This window comes from Hypanus sabinus, chromosome 10, assembly GCF_030144855.1.
Source record: "Hypanus sabinus isolate sHypSab1 chromosome 10, sHypSab1.hap1, whole genome shotgun sequence".
NCBI classification, from domain to species: domain Eukaryota; kingdom Metazoa; phylum Chordata; class Chondrichthyes; order Myliobatiformes; family Dasyatidae; genus Hypanus; species Hypanus sabinus.
This window is the reverse complement of record NC_082715.1, coordinates 128,063,875-128,082,815: the sequence shown is the minus strand read 5'-3', so window position 1 is coordinate 128,082,815 and position 18,941 is coordinate 128,063,875. Positions and strand designations below refer to the sequence as shown.

The following is an 18,941-nucleotide window of genomic DNA, read 5'->3' as shown; positions in this document are numbered from 1 at the left end:
AGTACCACAGGTGGCAGAGAAGGAGTGCCAGGGCAGGGCAGGGGTGGCACAGGTACAGACACACCCAGCCCCGAGACACCAGGCAAGATCATCTGAATCCGAACAACTGGTTTATTGATCATTACAGAACGTCTCTCTGGTGCATCCTGCTCCCTCCTCTCTCCCTTCCCCTTTTCCCAACTATGATTCCCCTCTCCCTGCCCCCTTCCCACTCTACAATAGAGACCCATATCACAATCAGGTTTATCATCACTCATACACGTCATGAAATTTGTTATTTCTTGTGGCAGCAGCACAGAGCAAAACACAAAATTACTACAGCACTGTGCAAAAGTGCCCAAGACTTATGTATCATACTGTACGCTGGGGAAATAACTCGCCCAAGCTTCCGACTTCCATTATTTATAAAGAATATGAATCCACATATCCAAAAAAAAAGTACCAGTCGGGCTCCAGACATCCAGAACTTTCTAAAGGCTGAGCTTCGTGCTGCTTTGGTGACTACAGCTCACCAGAAGAGAACCCTCACACCCCATCCATCCATAGGTCTGTCTCCGGCTTCAAGATACAGGCCGAGGGGTGGCGTGGGTTGGAATTGTCACACGGCTGTCGTGTCAGTGTCTCTGTTAACTCATCAGCCTCGCCCCATCTCTAAAACTGGAACTGTCGGGAATGCAAAGCCTTAAATAAACCCCTCAGCACTAGGATTACAATCAGGTTGTACTTTTCTAACATCCCATTTAAACTGTCAAGATAGACACAGAATGAAAAGTGGAGGGGGGGGTGGGGGAAGAAAAGATGCTTTAATTTATTTGGTTTAAGTGTGATTTTACGAACAACACATTCCCCTAACAAATTCACGTGCTTCTGCAGCAGACGAGCAAAGAGCTGTAAGACTTTCGCACCCCTTTCCCCCACCCCCCCCCCCGCCCCGCAGAGAAGCGGAACGCTTTCATGTGGACCACAAACATGAGACTTTCGACCTTTGTTAGTTGCGAGCAAGCTGATGTCCCAGCTGAGGGAGTGTCCACCTTCTCCTTTTGACGATGAGACTTCCTTTTTAGTGCTCTGGTTTCTTCTTCAATCTCAGAAGATGTGCTACCAGGTTAACTGGCCACAGTGTAAAGGGGTGGCAGGAAGGGAAGGGATGGATGGGGGTTGAAAGACATACAAGAGTGCACAGGAAGTACAGAAGCAGTTGCTGTGTTCCACCATATCCATGTAGAAATCAGTAGTCTTCTCTACACTAATCCCATTTACCAGCTCTTGGTTCATTGCCTTCTTCATCTGTGCGATTCAATTGTTCATTCAGAGTGGGAGAATGGAATTGACGGCATTGCCCCGAGAACTAGCAAAGACTCTAACCAAACACGAGGAAATCTGCAGATGCTGGAAATTCAAGCAACACACACAAAATTCTGGTGGAACGCAGCAGGCCAGGCAGCATCTATAGGAAGAAGCACAGTTGACGTTTTGGGCTGAGACCCTTGAGTCCTGACGAAGTGTGTGTTGCAAAGACTCTAACCAAGTGCTTTCCTCCTGTACTGTAATGAAAATGACAATAGAAAATAGTTTTAAGTACAATCTTTCCCTGTACAATGCATTCTCAGTTCTGGTGAAAGATCATACTCCATCCGGATAAACGCCTGCAGCGACTACGCCTTGGAGGACTTGCAGGCGCCCTGGCTTTGCCTGTAACCGGACAAGCTGCACCTGAGTGCACATTAACCACTGTCGATTAAAAAAACCCCACAAATTTAATAGCTCCAACGCTGATGGCCTTCTAAAGCCCAGGGCTCTAGAACCCAATCCCAAACTCACCCCATCTCATCAGTCCGTACAACTGCGAATGTCCAAAATCTCCCGATGTGGCATGGTGTTAACTCCTATTCAAGGAACAATAGAGCGGGGATAAGAGTTGGCCACCAGGCCCTCAACTCCGCCCTGCCATTCAATATGATTGTAGCTAATCTCCTCTGCCTCAACTCCTCTCTGTGCCCCAGTTCCCCCAGCCCTCCATTTCCTGATCATTCCAAATTTACCTACTACATCCCAATGCCCCCACAACAATCCAGGACAGGAAATTCAGAGATTTACCAACCTTGCCATGAAGAAATGAAACACCGTGAGGCACCTTTGCCAATGGAGGGTGCTATCTAAAACAGAGATAGAGGTAGGGAAGGCTGTGGTCCAAGTGCAGATTGTTGGGACTGGGCAGATTAATAGCTCAGCATGGACTAGGTGGGCCAAAAGGCCTGTTTATGTGATGTAGTGTTCGATGACTCTAACTCTTCTATAGAGAACACAGGAATAGGCCTTTCAGCCCAACTCATTCATGCCAACCAAGATGTCAATTTGAGCTAGATTGCCCCATATTTGGCCCATCTATCCCCCTAAACATTTCCAATCTATGAACCTGCCCAAAACAGAGTAAATAAATAGAAGATGGTGCTGCCTCGCCGCTGTTCCTGTTGACCAAAAAAAAACTTCTTAATCTTCCCTGCATTGCTATGAAAAACAGCAGTTACCACTGCTTGGAGAGCAATCTACATTCAAATTTCCATGTTGCAATGAGACTGCAGCAGCATCATGATGAATTCTCCCACTGCACAACAAAGGACAAAATCTTTATTCCATCCTCGGCCTTCCGCTGACTCACAACCCCCTATCTTTCCTGCAGGAGCCCACCTTCCCAGGAGATCGCTACAGGGATGCTGAGGCTGATTGGAAGTGCGGGTGAGGAGGCTGAAAGAAATACAGGAAGCTGAACTGAAAGTGGGCAATGAAACAATTTAACAAACGTGGAAGTTCAATTAGTTAGGAAGTAAGATCACATCTGACCGTAGGGCTGATGTTGAAGTTAGGAGGAGGGCTGAGATTGCTAAATGCACGTTCGAGCAAGATACTGAAGAATAACGTCATTTCTATGGGTACAAAACTCAGTGTTATGGTGCTACGTTCATTCTACACTAACATATGAAAGCAAGCGTTGGACAATATCGAAGCAAAATGAGAGAAAGACTCAAAGCTGCATTAGTGTGTTTTGTTTTGGGAAGAACGATGAAAATATTGTGGAAGGCCAGAGTAACAAATGGGGAAGTGCTGCAAAAAGCCGGAATGAGAAGAGCGCTGATATCATCAATCAGGAAACGGCAGCGGGAATTTCTGGGAAATGTACTGAGGAAAGAGAAACTCAAATATCTTGCAGTGATGGGAAAACTCGATGGAGGAAAAAGTTGCGGTCGACAGCGCATGATATTCATGAATTACATCAAGGGTTGGACAGGCAAAAGTTTTCAAGAGCTTATTAGAACTTCTCAGATTGAAGACAGATGGAAGACCATGAGCACATGAGGATGAGGATGAGGAGGAGGAGGAGGAGGAGGAGGAAGCCCAACTAGTGACTGATGAAGCAGGAAGTGCCAGCAGTCAGTTATCAATGAGCACCTCCCCTGAATTCATCAGCTGCAGGAGAAAGCTCACTCTAATGACTGGTGACCCATCAAAGAATACAGGAACAAACAGGAACACATGGACATTGCAGGACTGGACATTAGCGAACAGTCCATTTGTTTCTACACCTAAACCAAACACGTTGCAATAGTTCTTTCATTTTGTGCATACTAATCTGCCTTTACTGCACAAAATTTGCAGATATTTTCCCAAGGCTGAGGAACCAAGAACTAGAGGGCACAGGTTTAAGGTGAGAGGAGAGAGTTAATGGGAACCCAAGGGGTACTTTGCTGCCAGAAGCAGTGGTTGAGATAGGGGTATTTAAGGCAGACTAGGACAGTTACATTGGTACAGAATGTCTTGAAGGAATCGACCAAGATGTGGAGAAATGAGACTGGTTCAAATGGGCTCCTTGGTGGTGGTGGGCCCATGCTGTCCTGCTCTTTAATTCCGGGACAATAAACTATGGCCAATAGGGGATGTGGTAGCAGCAGCATAGAGACACATTTGGGGCAGGGCTTGTGTGAAAAACACACATCGGGTGGAGGTCAGAATCAGAATCATGTTTATTATCACTGACATCTCATGAAATGTCTTGTTTTGTGCAACAGCATAGTGCAGGACAAAAAAATTACATAAATATATTGTTATAAGGTTACTATTCATTTCAGAAGTTTGATGGCAGAGGGGATGAAGCTGTTTCTAAAACACTGTGCGAGTCACTATAGGAAGCACATAGTTTTAAATGCAAATCCTGCAATCAAATGTTTTCCTCCGCATGCCTTTCCTACCTTGACCTAACATTAGACTGGGACCGAATTATTAAATATCTTTTGCTGCCAGAAAGAGCAACTTATTCCTCACTCTTGTCACAATGAACTACAGAGTAGAAACCCAAGCTCCAGTTCAAACTGGAGTGCTTAACGCTTACACTGCAGTGGAATGAGTTGTGGTTAAACACACTTTCAAGTCAGCAGGTCTAAAACTACAGCAACAAAATTCAAAACCTATTTCTTCATACGAAGAAACTATCTTTTGCAGCATCCTTTTTGCAGACGAAAGGAGAAAATATTAATGCTACCCACTGATTTAAAAAAAAGGTGAAAGGAGAAGATTTGGAAATGTATCACTGCAACATCTTTTGCTACAGGATTCAGAGGTTTCCTGTTTACAGCATTATGTTTCAGTCAGATGATCGATGTGCCACTAAAGAGATTTGCTGCTCATTGAAAGTTCATTAATTTTAAAAGAAACAATCGAAACAATTTTAAGGTTCAAAGTGCATTTTTATTTTCAAGCTATGTATAAATTATACAACCTTGAGATTTGTCTGCTGACAGGCCGCCACAAAACACGAAACCCGACAGAACACAATTTTAAAAAACCAACACCCAATGTGCAGAGAGAAAAAAAACAAATCAAATCACGCAAACAATGAAGCAAGCAACGGCATTCAGAATGAAATGCAGTCCATAAACGTGAAGCTGGGAGCAGCCAGAGTAGGCCCGTAGTCTGCTTCTCACTGCGAAGCTCACAGACTCCAAGCCTGGAGCTGCCAGGGCACGACACAGCCTCAACGCTGAGGAGGGCAGAGTACAACATCATGGAACAAAACCACTCTACCCTCACCGCCGGCCCTTTCCAACCCATCTGTGGGGTTTCTGTGTAAAACCATCAGCAATGAAACAAAATATAACCCTCACCAATGTCGAATTTTCCATGCTCCAACGCAAGTTAGAAGTGATTTAGCAACAATCACAATTAGCGCGATTTCATGCGGGTGGTGGATCAGTAGGCAGAGCACCCGCTTGGGAATCAGAAGGTTGTAGGTTCAAGTCCCACTCCAGGAGCATTCTGCTGTGCAGTGCCAAAGGAGTCAGAGGCTACCAATCTGCAGCTAATCCAGTTCCCTCAAGTGAGGGGAAAAATATGCTACAGCAACAAGTTCAAAGACAAATACAGATCACTGATGGGTGGGAGTTATTTCCAGGAGTTCTGGAGAATATATATCCCTCCATCCACTGGCACAAAATTACTCGTTAACAATTAACAAACTTGTTCATTGACATTCACTGACCACACTTAACTAATACAGTGGATTCCGGTTAATCGGGACATATCGGGATCACTACATTCTGCCCCAATTAGTGGAAGTTTCATGGAAATAGTGAAAAGAGAAAAATGAGCAACAAATTCTGAAACACAGAACGCATTAGAGCAGTACTGATAGTAGTGCAGTATTATAAAATGGTGCCTTGGTTCCTGATAGTTACTGATGGAGGAATTCGGGGAGCTGTGGCAGTACAGCGATTAGTGTGATGATATTACAGCTCAGGGGATCAGAGTGGAGTTCAATTCTGACATCACCTGTAAAGAGTCTGTACGTACTCCACGTGGCATGCGCAGATTTTCTCCGGGTGCTCTGGTTTCCTCCCACAGACCAAAGGCGTACTGGTTAACTGGTCACTGTAAATTGTTCCATGATTGAGCTAGGGTTTAATAAGGGGGTTGTCAGGTGTTTTGGCTCAAAGGGCCAGAAGGGCCTGTCCCATGCTCTATCTCAATAAGCAGGTTCATCCAGTGTGTGTAATGAACAAAATCAGTGCAGACACCTAGCGCAGATAATGGACTGTCTTCATACACTGCTACTGATGGTTACATCCTCCAAATCCTCATTTTCATTATTACATTCAAGATGAGTGTCAATACCTTCAAATTCTTCATTGTTCCCAACTTGTTTCACTTTCACTCCTGTCCATTTCCAACATACCCACGCCTGAATGCTTGAAGCCATGGTTCTGGATTGTCCTACTGCTTATTCTTCCAGTGGCAAGAAACACTGCTTTTCAAACACAGACACACGCAACTGACACTATTTAAAAACAGTTTGCTCCAAGCACGAGACAGCGTCTATAATGTCCACAACTGAGCCTACTTAGAACCTGTTGGGCAACAGTCTCCTGACCCAACTAAGCAGCATAGCGTCCCAAATAAATGAAGAGAACGCCGGCTGTTTTCTCGATCGGTTTTCGTTCTTTAAGAGTCATCCCAAATAAGTGGCTGTCCTGATTAACAACCTAGTGAACGGAGTCCACTGTATATAATATTGCATCAACTGATGAAAACAATCTAGTTGATGTTGCGGAAATAAAAATCAATGCATCTGAGGTTTTCAGCATCTTCCAACAAGGAGTGCTCGCTTAACCACAGGAATCATCCAGGCAGCACAAGCAAACAGACTATTATCCGTTTAAATGCTTCACAATGCTATATAAAAAAGGCCATGCAATCTGCTTGATAGTACAGAAGCTCTCTCACACATTTCATTTGGATAAAATTATTTATATGGATTAGATTGACTGAAGAGCCTATTTCCATGCTCAGTGACTCCTAGTTTTGTTGTCCCAAGTGCCAACGGCCAAAACTGGGGCGGGGCGGGCCGGGGAAGAATAAAAGATGTCTGCTTGATATTTTACACCACGCTTGGGGATTGGGAGCGGCGAGTGGCTGACTATTGCTGGGCCTCCCTCCTGCTCAGCAGGCTGGGTGAGAGGAGACATTTCAGAGTTAGCTCATTAATTGTTCCACTGCTGATCGTGACAAGCCACAAACTCGCACCCTCCCTCTGCTCTGCGATGCGGTGGCGGAGCTCATCTTTCGATTGGGCCGTACGTCATCCTCGCAATGGCATCTCCTCCTATTCCCTTCCAGATGCCAGCACGGAGCGCAGATCCAAAGCATTGCTGACATTTCACAGAGAGCTCCCCCCGCACCCCCCCGCCACCAAACCCCAACTGTGCATCAGGTGCCAGCTGTTTGCTGAAGACTGGCAGGGTGGAAGATTGCCAGTGCAGGAGTTGGGGGGAGGGCAGTGGATATAATCTCACTGATACAGACAGCCTCATCTCTGCTCAGCAAGGGCACAGGATTCATTGCTTCACAACAGGGGAGAAAAGTTCAAAGCTCCAGAAATGAAAGAAATTCTCTTCAGTCAACATTCAAACACCGAGAATAATTATCAATCTCAATCCCTGCTTTAAATCGACAGCAGCAGAGGCTGGAATACTGAGATTAATTTCCCCAGGTTCTGAAGAAGATGCTGTTTGTAAAAAAAAAAGTGATACAACAAAGAGAGTGTGCTGGATAAACTCAGGTCAGGCAGCATCTGCAGAAGCGGTTTATGCTTCGGGTTCATGACCTTTCTGCTTCTCACTCCGCAGATGCAGACTAAACCTGCTGAACAAATTTCAGCATTTTGATTTTATCTCAGGTTCCCAGCATCTGCATCAATTGACGTCCACCTGGCCTGCAGCGCACGGCAGTGAGCGCCAAGCAGTGACCCACGTCTCTTGGACACTGCTCCCACACAGAAGCGGAGGAGTTGGGGGCGGGGGAGAAAAGTCTGCAGGGATCTGCTTGATGTCTCCCCCCCCTCCCCAGCACAGCAAACACCTGCCATTTGAACAGAATTTACCACACACCAGAGAAGGCCCCACTACAGAACTAAACCCCACATGCCACTACTTTATCAAACAACATCAAAACAGGCATTAGATCTCAGCTACAAATTCCCCCTTCTCTCATAGCAACGAGTACTAACCACAAATAGAAATGGGAGTCCGGCTCCCACTGTGAGACCAGACCTGGAGTTCTGCTTCAGGGGTACCTTTACACTGAAGGTAGTGAGTTCCTGAGGTGAAGGAGTTGGCTTATGTGGGACTTCTGAGCACGTTGGGCTGATGCCCACTGGAATTTGGAAGAATAAGGTGACCTATTGACATAGAGGGTCTGATTGCAAGAACTTCCACCTTGTTGGGGGCATCTTGTAGGGAAAGTGTGGGTGGATGAGGGCATTTAAAGCAGACGAACAATTTCTTGTCAAGGCTTTGTGACTCTTTGGGATTCTCCCCTCCAAAGAGCAGAGGAAGGCAGAGCTAGTGAAAATATTCTGGTGGACAGATTGTCAGCCTATAGGAGAGTCAAGGATTGCGGGCAATAGACAGGAAAACGGAGCGAAGGCATAGATCAGATCACACCATCGTCGAGAAGGTGGAGCAAAAGGCTGCCTGCTCCCCCTTTATGTCCTCCCATTGTAAGGGTGGGCAGCGGGAGACAGCGCGCTGCTGTGGGTGGTTCCACAAGCACTGGCTCACAAGAGCTCATGCTGCTCCAGTCACTAAAAGCTTGGAAGTTTAGAAAGTGAGGAGCTCTCAACCCCAATCCCTTCCCATGCCCGCGCAGAAACAGCAGCAGCAGCAGCAGCGAGGTCACAAGAGGATTATGCTTGCTGATGGTTAATAAATGAAGTTATAGCCACAAAGAATTAAGATTATTAACAGCTAATGAGACCACAGGGCTATTTGTCTCATACTCAGTGTGGTTACGCTTTCTCTCTCCACTCTTCCTGTTTTCAGCTCGCCTTTTCATTTTTGACACTGCTCACACAACTCTCTGTACTTTACGGACTACACAACAGGGAATAACGTGCATTTTTAAATGGGGTTCAGGTTCTAACTTCCGACTAGTAACACAGAACATTACCAGCCCCAGCTTCTGTTCGTCACCCCCACATTCTTGCTCATTACATGGGTAGTTCTACTCACAGCATGGGTTTTCATAAAGGAAATTACTATGAACACTGCAAGCATTACGGTGCAATTACAATCGAGGAAAACTGATTAAATCCATGTTCGAAGGCAACTACCACCTGTTCTGATATAACGTGGCCATCAATAGCAGGAGACTTCTTAGGAATGCAACTATTGTCTTAAAGCACAATCACAATTTGAAAGCAGATCTGGATGACTTTTAGGGTAATTCCTGACATGTTTTTTTAAAAATGTGGTTTTATTTTATAATCTCGGCTTCAATCCACTTAATCTTGTCTAGCCCTACCAATTCTCTTCTCCAACCATTCTACATTCCAAATATTCCCACTACTGCATCCACAGCATCACTGGCCAAAGACGAGCTCTGGAATTCCAGAAGGCCTTAAGGTATAGGAGCAGAATTAGGACATTCATCCCATCTAGTCTGCTCCCCAGAACATTTTTGGCAGCCTGACTAATCTAGAACCTATCTATCTCCACTTTAAATATACCCAGTGACTTGGCCTCCACAACCGTCTGTCACAATGAATTCCACAGAATCACCACTCTCCAGCTATAGCAATTCCTCATTTCTCTAAAGGGATGTCCTTCAAATCTGAGGCTGTGCCCTCTGGTCCTAGACTCTCCCACTATTGTAAACATCCACTGTGCATTCATTCTATCCTGGCCTTTCAATATTCAGTAGGTTTCAATGAGATTCCACCCACCCAGTCTTCTAAATTCCAGGCCAGAGTACAGGCCCAGAGCCATCAAATGCTCCTCGTAGGTTAACCCCTTCATTTCTGGCTTTCTTCCCATTCCAGCTGGAAACTACTTCATTTGCTTCCTTGAGTCAGCTCTTTGCTCGAGCTTTCTGTCACGTTCCCCAATACTTCCCCACGTGTCAAGGAGTTCAAATTTTGCATGAAAGTGATGCTTAACAGATTAATGATGCAGTGTTACTTTGTATGTAGCGGGCTACCACCGACTCCAAATTACACTTTCACCCTGTTGTGGGTTGAAATGTGACAGCGGAACAATGATGGGGAGTGGGGACAGGTTTGGAAGCAAGACGGGAAGCAGGGAGAAGTTTTACAACATAAAATCATTTTATGTATATATGCCATTTTATGTATGTATATTTACTGTTTTCTTATTACTGCGTTCCATTGGTGAATCTGCTTACTGATACAAACCAGGGAATTTTGCATTTATCTTGGGAAGTACCAGATTGGGACAGAGTAAGGAGATTAAGTTTTGTTAGTGCAAAACTGTTGCCCTTTACTTCCTGATTCCGCTTCACTGGAAGATGCTCCGACCCTCGTCTCTGGTCCCCAAAGCAGAGGATGAACAAAACATCAGTTCCTATCCCTGTGTTAATCTTGCCGTCTGATACTTTGCTCTGTAACATGCCTGCGGACTGCTTTGGTGTAGATTCGCATAAGAATCTGGGTTGCAAAGTGTTCTGAGGTTAATGCTGAGTACCTGAGCAAACATGCTGTCTGAACCTTGAGATGCAACTCGGCCTTGCTGACTAAAGCCTGCTTTCATCTGGGGTAATTCGTGTTAGGAAATAGGCAGGGACCAGACCATTAATGCCTTTCAATTTGTACCTTGTAAGAATGCCCAATTGTGAAGTGAGGCTTGTCTGCCAGCTTTCAAATCAGCAGTGTTTTGCTCATCTGCTGCCTGCTCACAGGTTACGCGGCTGAACAAGTTTCAATGTAATTCCTTGAAGTAAAATAGCCTCTATGATACTGGGTACAAACGATTTGGGCTCCTATTTCCAAAAATTCTGCAGGTGCAGAGGAGCCTTCCCAATCATTAAATCAAGCTCCCATTTCTCCCTATGAGTCAATAAACAAAAAGTATTTTTAGAAGCCACAAGATTCCTACACTTAAGGAACTGCATTCAAATAATCCCTTTGGAGAACATTCATCTGTTTAGTACCATCAGCAAGGTAGATTCATTGTACTCCAGTGAAGTACTGATAATTGGTTAGCTTCTTCCACCAGGCCATCAGACTGATGAACTCATGCTGATTTGAGTGTCTCTATATTACATTGTCTGTTCAATTAATTAATATAAGTTACTATGATTGCACATTTAGATAGAGACGTGATGTAAAGATTTTTATCCCTCGTATGTGAAGGATTTAAGAAATAACATCAATTCAAATTCAAATCTAGAGGCAAGGGTGCAAGATTGACATCACGCATAACAGGAGACCATTCTGCACTCCACCTACACCCCATTGCATTACAAAGAGACAATTCATTTTACTGTCCTCAAAGCCAATTTGCATAGCCAGACCCACAGTTGATTTGGGGGAACCTGCCAATAAAAGGTCTCAGTAACAAGGCAAACTTGCTCAAAAAGCTTACTGGCGACCTCCCTTTGTACCTTGAGTCGCTTAAGCCATTGTGGGCAAAATTCGGGCTGACCCTCTCAAGGATGTACCCGAAGTTTCACGCTGGGGTGATGCAAACTTGAGAAACCAATGTGTGTGCACGCTCGATTTTGAGAGGGGAGAATGCATTCCAGCACCTTCACCAGGGCCTAGACAACCCGAGCGCAGTTACTTCCCGTCACATTTCTGCACCTCATCTGCAAATTACCACTTCAGAGCAACCAGCAAGATTATTAACAGGGCTAGAAATAACAAAAACAAAGGAGAGAGAGAGGGGGGGAAAAAAATCACTTGCACAGCTGATGCACCTGGCAAACTCTGTGCAAAGTTACTTTGGTAATTTATACTTGAACCTCGACTTGAGTAGAAGAAAAATCTTAGAAGATGAAACAAGCATCAGTGATGAGCAAAGTTTAACAAAATCACCCAAACACACAGAACAACAACGACGCTGACACGGACGATTTTACTCTGGGGTCAGATCGATGACTCCTGCATCAGCCAAGGCCCAGTAATCCCAATCAATTTCCAGGAATTGAGTTAGCTGGCTCAGAACGTCTGTTATTTAAGAGCAACAGAGCACAGAGTGTGTTGCTAAAATTCAGCTGCCAGGGTCAGGTTTGTCTAAGTCAGCACTGAGATTATGAACTCTTGTCCTTTCTTGCAGTAACTCTAGACCAGTGCTTCCATATTCCCCACTATTTATGTTACACTCAACAGAGAAGATATTATTCAGCTAACTGAAGCTAAAACAGCAATCCCATTATTTTCCCTGTAGCCCTGATATTTATTCTCTATCACATACGTCTACCTGTACTGCACTGTCTCTCTAACACTAAATCCTGCATTGTTTCTTTCCCGAGTCTCCTACCCTCAATCACGGAGTGAGGTTTCAAACAGCGTACAGTCAGGACTAAGCCTGGGAATCTGAAACTGTGAGGCAGCAGCAGCACCGATTGCAGCACCTTGCAGCGTGCATTATGTGAAATGCTGCTACAGAAATCTAACTGCATCTGCAAACCGTGCAGTCAACAGGGTAACCAACCCGCGCCCAGGTCTGCCGACAACGACAAGAGACTGCAGACGCTGAAAACCCCAGTGGTAAATAAACTCACTGCTCAAAAGCAACGAATGAGAGAGCCAAGACAAAGCCAAAGTTCTGAGCACTGGTGCAGTCTCCACCTGAAACGTCAACCATTCCTTTGCCTCCAGGTGCTGCCTGACCTGCTGAGTCCACCAAACGGCTTTCGTTTGGGGTGACCTGCTGAGATGCACCCAGATGCTAATAGTGACGTTCACTTCTACAGCCATGAATCTTTGCATCTCTGCAGGGCTCCATTAGCCCCTCCCTATGATTAGCCCTTCGCACAGCACCAACCTCCCAGTAAGGCAGGGAGAAGCACGGGCGAGGGGCCATCACAACCCATAAAAGGCTTGCTTCAGTAAAACTTAAGTGTTTAGAGACAAGAGCACACACAAATCCCCAGCAGGTCAGGCAGCATCTGTGGAACTGCATAAACAGTCGACATTTTGGGCAGAGATCTTTCATCAAGACTGGAAAGGAAGGGGGCAAGTACCAGAATGGGGATGGGGGATAGAAGTTGACAGGTGTGGCCAGGTGGGTGGGTAAGGTAAAGGGCTGAGAGGAAGGAATCTGAAAGGAGAGGAGAGTGGACCGCAGGAGAAAGGGAAGGGGGGAGGAGACCCAGGGGCAGGTGAGAAGTGGCAGGAAGCTAGGTTCTCTTTGAAGTATCTAACGCCACTCCTTCCTAATTATTCCAACTTTTGCCCACAGTCCATTAGCTCTTCATCGTTTGAACCCGACCCTACCACAACACACCCCTCTAGTGGCCAACGGTGACCTCAATAACCCCCAGCTTGTTGAGACCCAATCGTTTCACCCCACACCCATCCTGACCCAAGGTCCCACCCCAACACAGGCCATGGTCATAAAAGCACTCAAAACTTCACAGCAAACACAAGATACAATTGTGCCTCCATATACTACCCTGGGGATTCATTCTCTTGCGTTCACAGTTTTTGCTGTCCCTCTCCCCACACCTTTGTGGGGCATTGGGCGGCAATGGCCGTTTCTTTAGTGTTTGTTTCCTTAAAAGGCCGGGTTGCTAGCTCGACGCTCAACCCAGCACCGACAGATGGAAAACGTGGAAGGAGCCAGCCGGATTCGAACGGGGGACCACTCGCCTCAAAGCCCAGTGCGGACGCCGCTGAGGCATTCACAGTAGAGCTGAGAAATACAGCAGAAACAAACGAGAAACCTACTCACAAAGACTGGAAACATGAATTGCAGAGTCCTTGAAAGTGTGTTCAGAGTTCAGCTGAGCGAAATAATCACGCTGGTTCAGGAGCAGTGCCTTCCCTGGATACCCCCCACCCCCGCAATCCCTGTAAGCAGATGGGAGAAGGGCTACTGAACGCACCAAATCTATCGACTCCTCCTTAACAAGACACTGTAACTTACATTTAGCGCCCACCATGAAAGCACTTTTTCCAATATAATTGCACTTTTCCCAGCACTGCATTTAAAAGGCTTTCCTGCATTTTCCGCAAGACCACAACAGAAAGAGTAGTCTGACAGCCCATTTTTGCCCACTCCATCATTCACTAAAGCAGTATTTTACCTCAGGGCCACTTTCCTGAATCAATCCCATGAACCTCCAGGATCTTTTTGATCCTGGTCACGAATTCACAATGTGGTTTTGCGGACTGTACCAAGGGCAGCAGAATCAAAGGATATGCATTCTCGAGCAAATGGAGATAATCTCCTGAACATGACACCAGTCTGAAGCCACTGAAGTCTGTGTGATTTTCAGTGCAGTCAGTGGAACCCAAAAGGGGCTTCAACAGCTTAAAACTGGAGGGAACAGGTTTAGGTAAGGCAATCCGAGGTGCAATTTCTCTCTGTCCCCTCCTCCCACACACGGAGGGTGGTTGGTAAGTGGTACACAGACCCGAGGGGAAGGTGGGGGTCAGGACCTACAACACTTAACATGCCTGAATCACCAGTGCACAGAAGGCCACGGACCATCTCCTCCACGGGTACACAAACTCAGCTGTGGATCAGGAGGCAACGAGTTTCATTTCGAGACTCCATGTCGCACTGCTTTTTGTTGGAGGGAACATCGACTGCACCAGGAGCTGTTCAGCCCCTGCAAAGTGACAGGACACCAGCCAGGAAATGATTTACAGTACAGTGTGATAGTCTTAGACACCTATATATGGCTAGGGTGCCGAAGACTTTTGCACAGTACTGGATTTGGCAACGTGAAGCGGAGAGCAAGTTGGTCAATCGGGTGAGAACACAGGATGTTGGGAATGGTGAGGGTGGAGCGCCGCGGGAGGGGTGTGGGACAGATGGCAGAGAAGGAAATTGAAATTTGTCCTCTACTGTGCCTATTGTCTTGTCTATTATTTATTTATTTGTTAATCATTGTTCTGCCCGGCATTGTTTTGTGCTCTTCATGTAGTCCTGTGTAGCTCTGTAGTCTAGTGTAGTTTTTATGTTGTTTTTACGTAGTCTAGTGTAGCCTCGAGTTGTCTCACATAGTCTAGTGTAGTTTTGTGTTGTTTCATGTAGCACCAGGGTCCTGGAGGAACGTTGTTTCATTTTTACTATGTACTGTGCCAGCAGTTTATGGTCAAAATGACAATAAACTTGACTTGACCTGACCTGAGTGCCGGGGAGAGGTTGATGCACATTCAGACACACCCAGCCCCGAGACACCAGGCAAGGTCATTTGATTCCTAAAATTGGTTTATCGATCATTACAGAATGTCTCTCTGGTGCTTCCTTGTCCCTCCCTCTCCATTCCCCTTTCCCCAACCACGATTCCCCTCACTGCCTCCTTCCCACTCTCAGTCCACGACAGAGACCCATATCAGAAATCACTTACATCTGTCATGAATTTCTTGTGGCAGTCCAGAGCAATACATAAAATTACTACAGTTCTGTGCAAAAGTCTTAGGCATCCTAGCTACACATGTAGGAAGAGAAGGTTTTTACAAACTACATCATTACAAAACCGTTCCATGAGTTTGAGCTGAATATTGATAGTGAGAAGAGAAACTGTTTGAAACAGTGGGTCAGGCAGCACCGGTGGAGAGAGAAGAGTAGGTAACTTTTCAGGCTGGGAGCCTTCATGAGAAGGGGAAAGGGAGTTTAGTTTAAATTGCAGAGTTGGTGCGGGATGGTAGCAACTAAGGACATTTCTCTGATACAAAGAGACTGTTTCACCTAAAATGAGAGTTCAGAGGTGCTTAGTGTAATGTTTCTCTAATGACCAAAAGAAGGATTTATTTCACTATTATTCTCCATGCAACACTAAACTGCACAGGCTCTGGTGTTTCCTACAGCCAAATAAGCTACTTGGATTTGCTTGGCTTCAATACTTTACTCAGAAAATAAAGTTAAGAAAGCGGAGTTTGGGAGGGTTAATAGCGCCTAACGGTGACTCCTTTGCTCGCATCTTCGGAAACAGCTCTATTTCCATCTTTAATATCTCTATTTTTCCCTTTCAGGGTTCTTTTGAAGACCCTGACCTGGAGTTACACGCTGACGACGGTTCTTTGCAGGAATGGGACCCGTTCTCGGGGTTTCACGACTGGCCGTTGTTCGGCACGCCAAGGGCTCAGCTCGCCTGGAAGGCCGAGATCTCGTGGCTCTGGAGACGGGCAGATTGAAGGGCGGTGTCACGGCGGGAGATCGGTGTGTCACTGGGGGAGCTGGAAGATCTGCAGCTGTGTGCCCAGAGAGCCGAGATCTTTGGGCACAGAACTCGGACTTTTAACATCGCAAACCAGCGAGTTGTTTGTCATGCCTCCCCTCTCGCTGTGAAATGGAGACATCTCTTTCCTCCTTATTAGGGAGAGAGAGAGAGAGAGCCTGCGGGATGTTGAATGCCTGGTGAACAATGTAGTCTTTGGGGTGACTGCAAGTCTCATCTTTGCTGTTTTTTTGCTCGTGCTTGAGTGCTTGGTGGCGGGTGCCGATGCTGGGGGTGGGGGGTGGTCTTTGGAAATTAACTGCCATTCCTTCTTTGGGGGCACTCCTCTGTTTTCGTGGATGGTTGTGAAGAAAAAGCATTTCAGAGTGTATATTGGATACGCTTCTCTGACATTAAATGTACCTTTGAAACCTTTGAAGTTCCTTTGGATTAGAAATGCTACCCTGGATCAAACCAGATATTTTCCCCATTTGATCCAGCTTGTGTTACTATGAATGGTGACTGCTATAAAGTTCAAATACCGCAACACTGGGTGTGTAGGGGTGCCCAGCCCTCAGATTTAAAATTATAAGGGACATTAAAATTAATCAAAGAGTTAGAAAAGAAATACTTGGAGAACAGGAGGAATCAAGAGGCTTTTATCTGCAGATGATTAACTGTCCGCCAGGGAGTAATCAGGCTATAATTAAGATGAATTACATTGAAATTACAACAGAAACAAGCTGACCGGCCAGCCAGCCCACCCTGGCATTTATCATCGAGTAGAGGCTGGGTGCCTCTGGGCACGCGCTGCCCCACGTCTCTGATCTCATCTCCTGTAGAAACATTACAGGTACAAGCTTTACTCCCTTCCCAAATACAGCAGTCCCATTCACGGTAGCCGACACATCCTCAAGGGGCAGCTGGACCTCAAGTGTTTGAAATAAATGGCTGGCGAGATAGTCGATGAGCTGGGAACTTCAGAAAGTTAAAACCCGAGATTTAGAGAACAGTTTTCCAATCCAATTTCTTTATTCAAAAAGGGAGACAAAGCACCTGTCATCGGGAAAATAGCAGAACCTATGATTGAAGGAGCAGGGCATTTTCAAGTTCAAGGTTTGCAAAAGTGTAATCACAGCCGACCAATTCATTGGAGTTTTAAATTAGTAACGTGTGTGGATTAAGGGCAGACAATGGAGACTCTGTATTTAGATTTCCAGAAGACATTTGAAAAGGGGTCATGAAGGTTATTACTACACAAAACAGAATCTTAGAAACAGAAAACCTACAGCACAATACAGGCCCTTCGGCCCACAAAGCTGAGCTGAACATGTTCTTACCTTAGAACTACCTAGGCTTTACTCATACCCCTCTATTTTACTAAGTTCCATATACCCATCCAGGAGTCTCTTAAAAGGCCCTATCATTTCTGCCTCCACCACCAGCAGTCCATTCCACACACTCACCACTCTCTGCATAAAAAACTTACCCCTGACATCTCCTCTGTACCTACTTCCAAGCACCTTAAAAATATGCTCCCCTTGTGCTAGTCATTTCAGCCCTGGGAAAAAGCCTCTGACTATCCACACGATCAATGCCTCTCATCACCTTATACACCTCTATCAGGTCACCTCTCATCCTCCGTCGCTCCAAGGAGAAAATGCCGAGTTCACTCAACCTGTTCTCATAAAGCACGCTCCCCAATCCAGGCAACATCCTTGTAAATCTCCTCTGCACCCTTTCTATGGTTTCTACATCCTTCCTGTAGTGAGGCGACCAGAACTGAGCACAGTACTCCAAGTGGGGTCTGACCAGGGTCCTATATAGCTGTAACATTACCTCTCAGCTCCTAAACTCAATCCCACAATTGATGAATGCCAACACATCATTCGCCTTCTTAACCACAGAGCCAACCTGCTTAGCAACTTTGAGCGTCCTACGGACTCAGACACCAAAATCCATCTGATCCTCCACATTGCCAAGAGTCTTGTGTAGGACGGAACATCAAGTTCATTTTCATTTCCACTGTACACGTGAATACCACCAAACAAAACAATACAACACAGTAAACTATAACTCACACACAACACAATTATTTTCACAAGTAAGGTGCTTTTATGATACAAGGTTGAAAAGTAAACAGTGTGACGCTACTGGCACCTCATGTGTGGTGAGACTTGGGCAGGGGAAGCGAGTTCAGTAGTCTCACGGCCTGCGAGAACGGCATCTCCCATCTTAACAGTTCTTGTCCTGTTGCTACAGTACCTCCTGTTTGACGGTAGAGGGTGAAAGAGATTGTGGGACAGATGGGAGGGTTCACCGAGAACCCTGCATACATAGTGCTCCTGATGAAGATCCCTCACGGGTGGAAGAGAGTCTCCGACGACCCTCACAGCAGTCCTCGCAATCCTTTGTAGAGACGAGGTCAAGTACCTTGGGAGTCTGCTACCAGAAGGTGACGCAGCTGGTCTAGATGCTCTCGGTGACGCTCCTGTGAAAGTTGGTTAGAATGTGGGGCGTGGGGGGGCATATTGCTAAAGTTGAAGATTGAATAACAGGAGATAGTAGGCAATTGTGATTGGCAAGGGGTAATAAGCTATTCAGATCAACAGAGATTGGCGAAAGAGCCTCAACTTTTGACATTTAATATAAACACCTTGGATGAAGACACAGAAAGGTGCGACTGCCAAGCTTGCCAGTGACACAAGAACAGGTGAAATAAAGTTGTGAAAAGGATGGACGGGGTCTGCAGGGTTATAGGTACG

General features: G+C 45.8%; 1 protein-coding gene across 5 annotated transcripts in view; it reads right to left on the bottom strand.

Moving 5' to 3' along the window:
- The window catches only part of LOC132401091 (tyrosine-protein kinase Fyn), a 233,108-nt gene that overhangs the window by 173,562 nt on the left and 40,605 nt on the right, over nt 1-18,941 (bottom strand). The gene's annotated exons all lie outside the window — the stretch shown is intronic.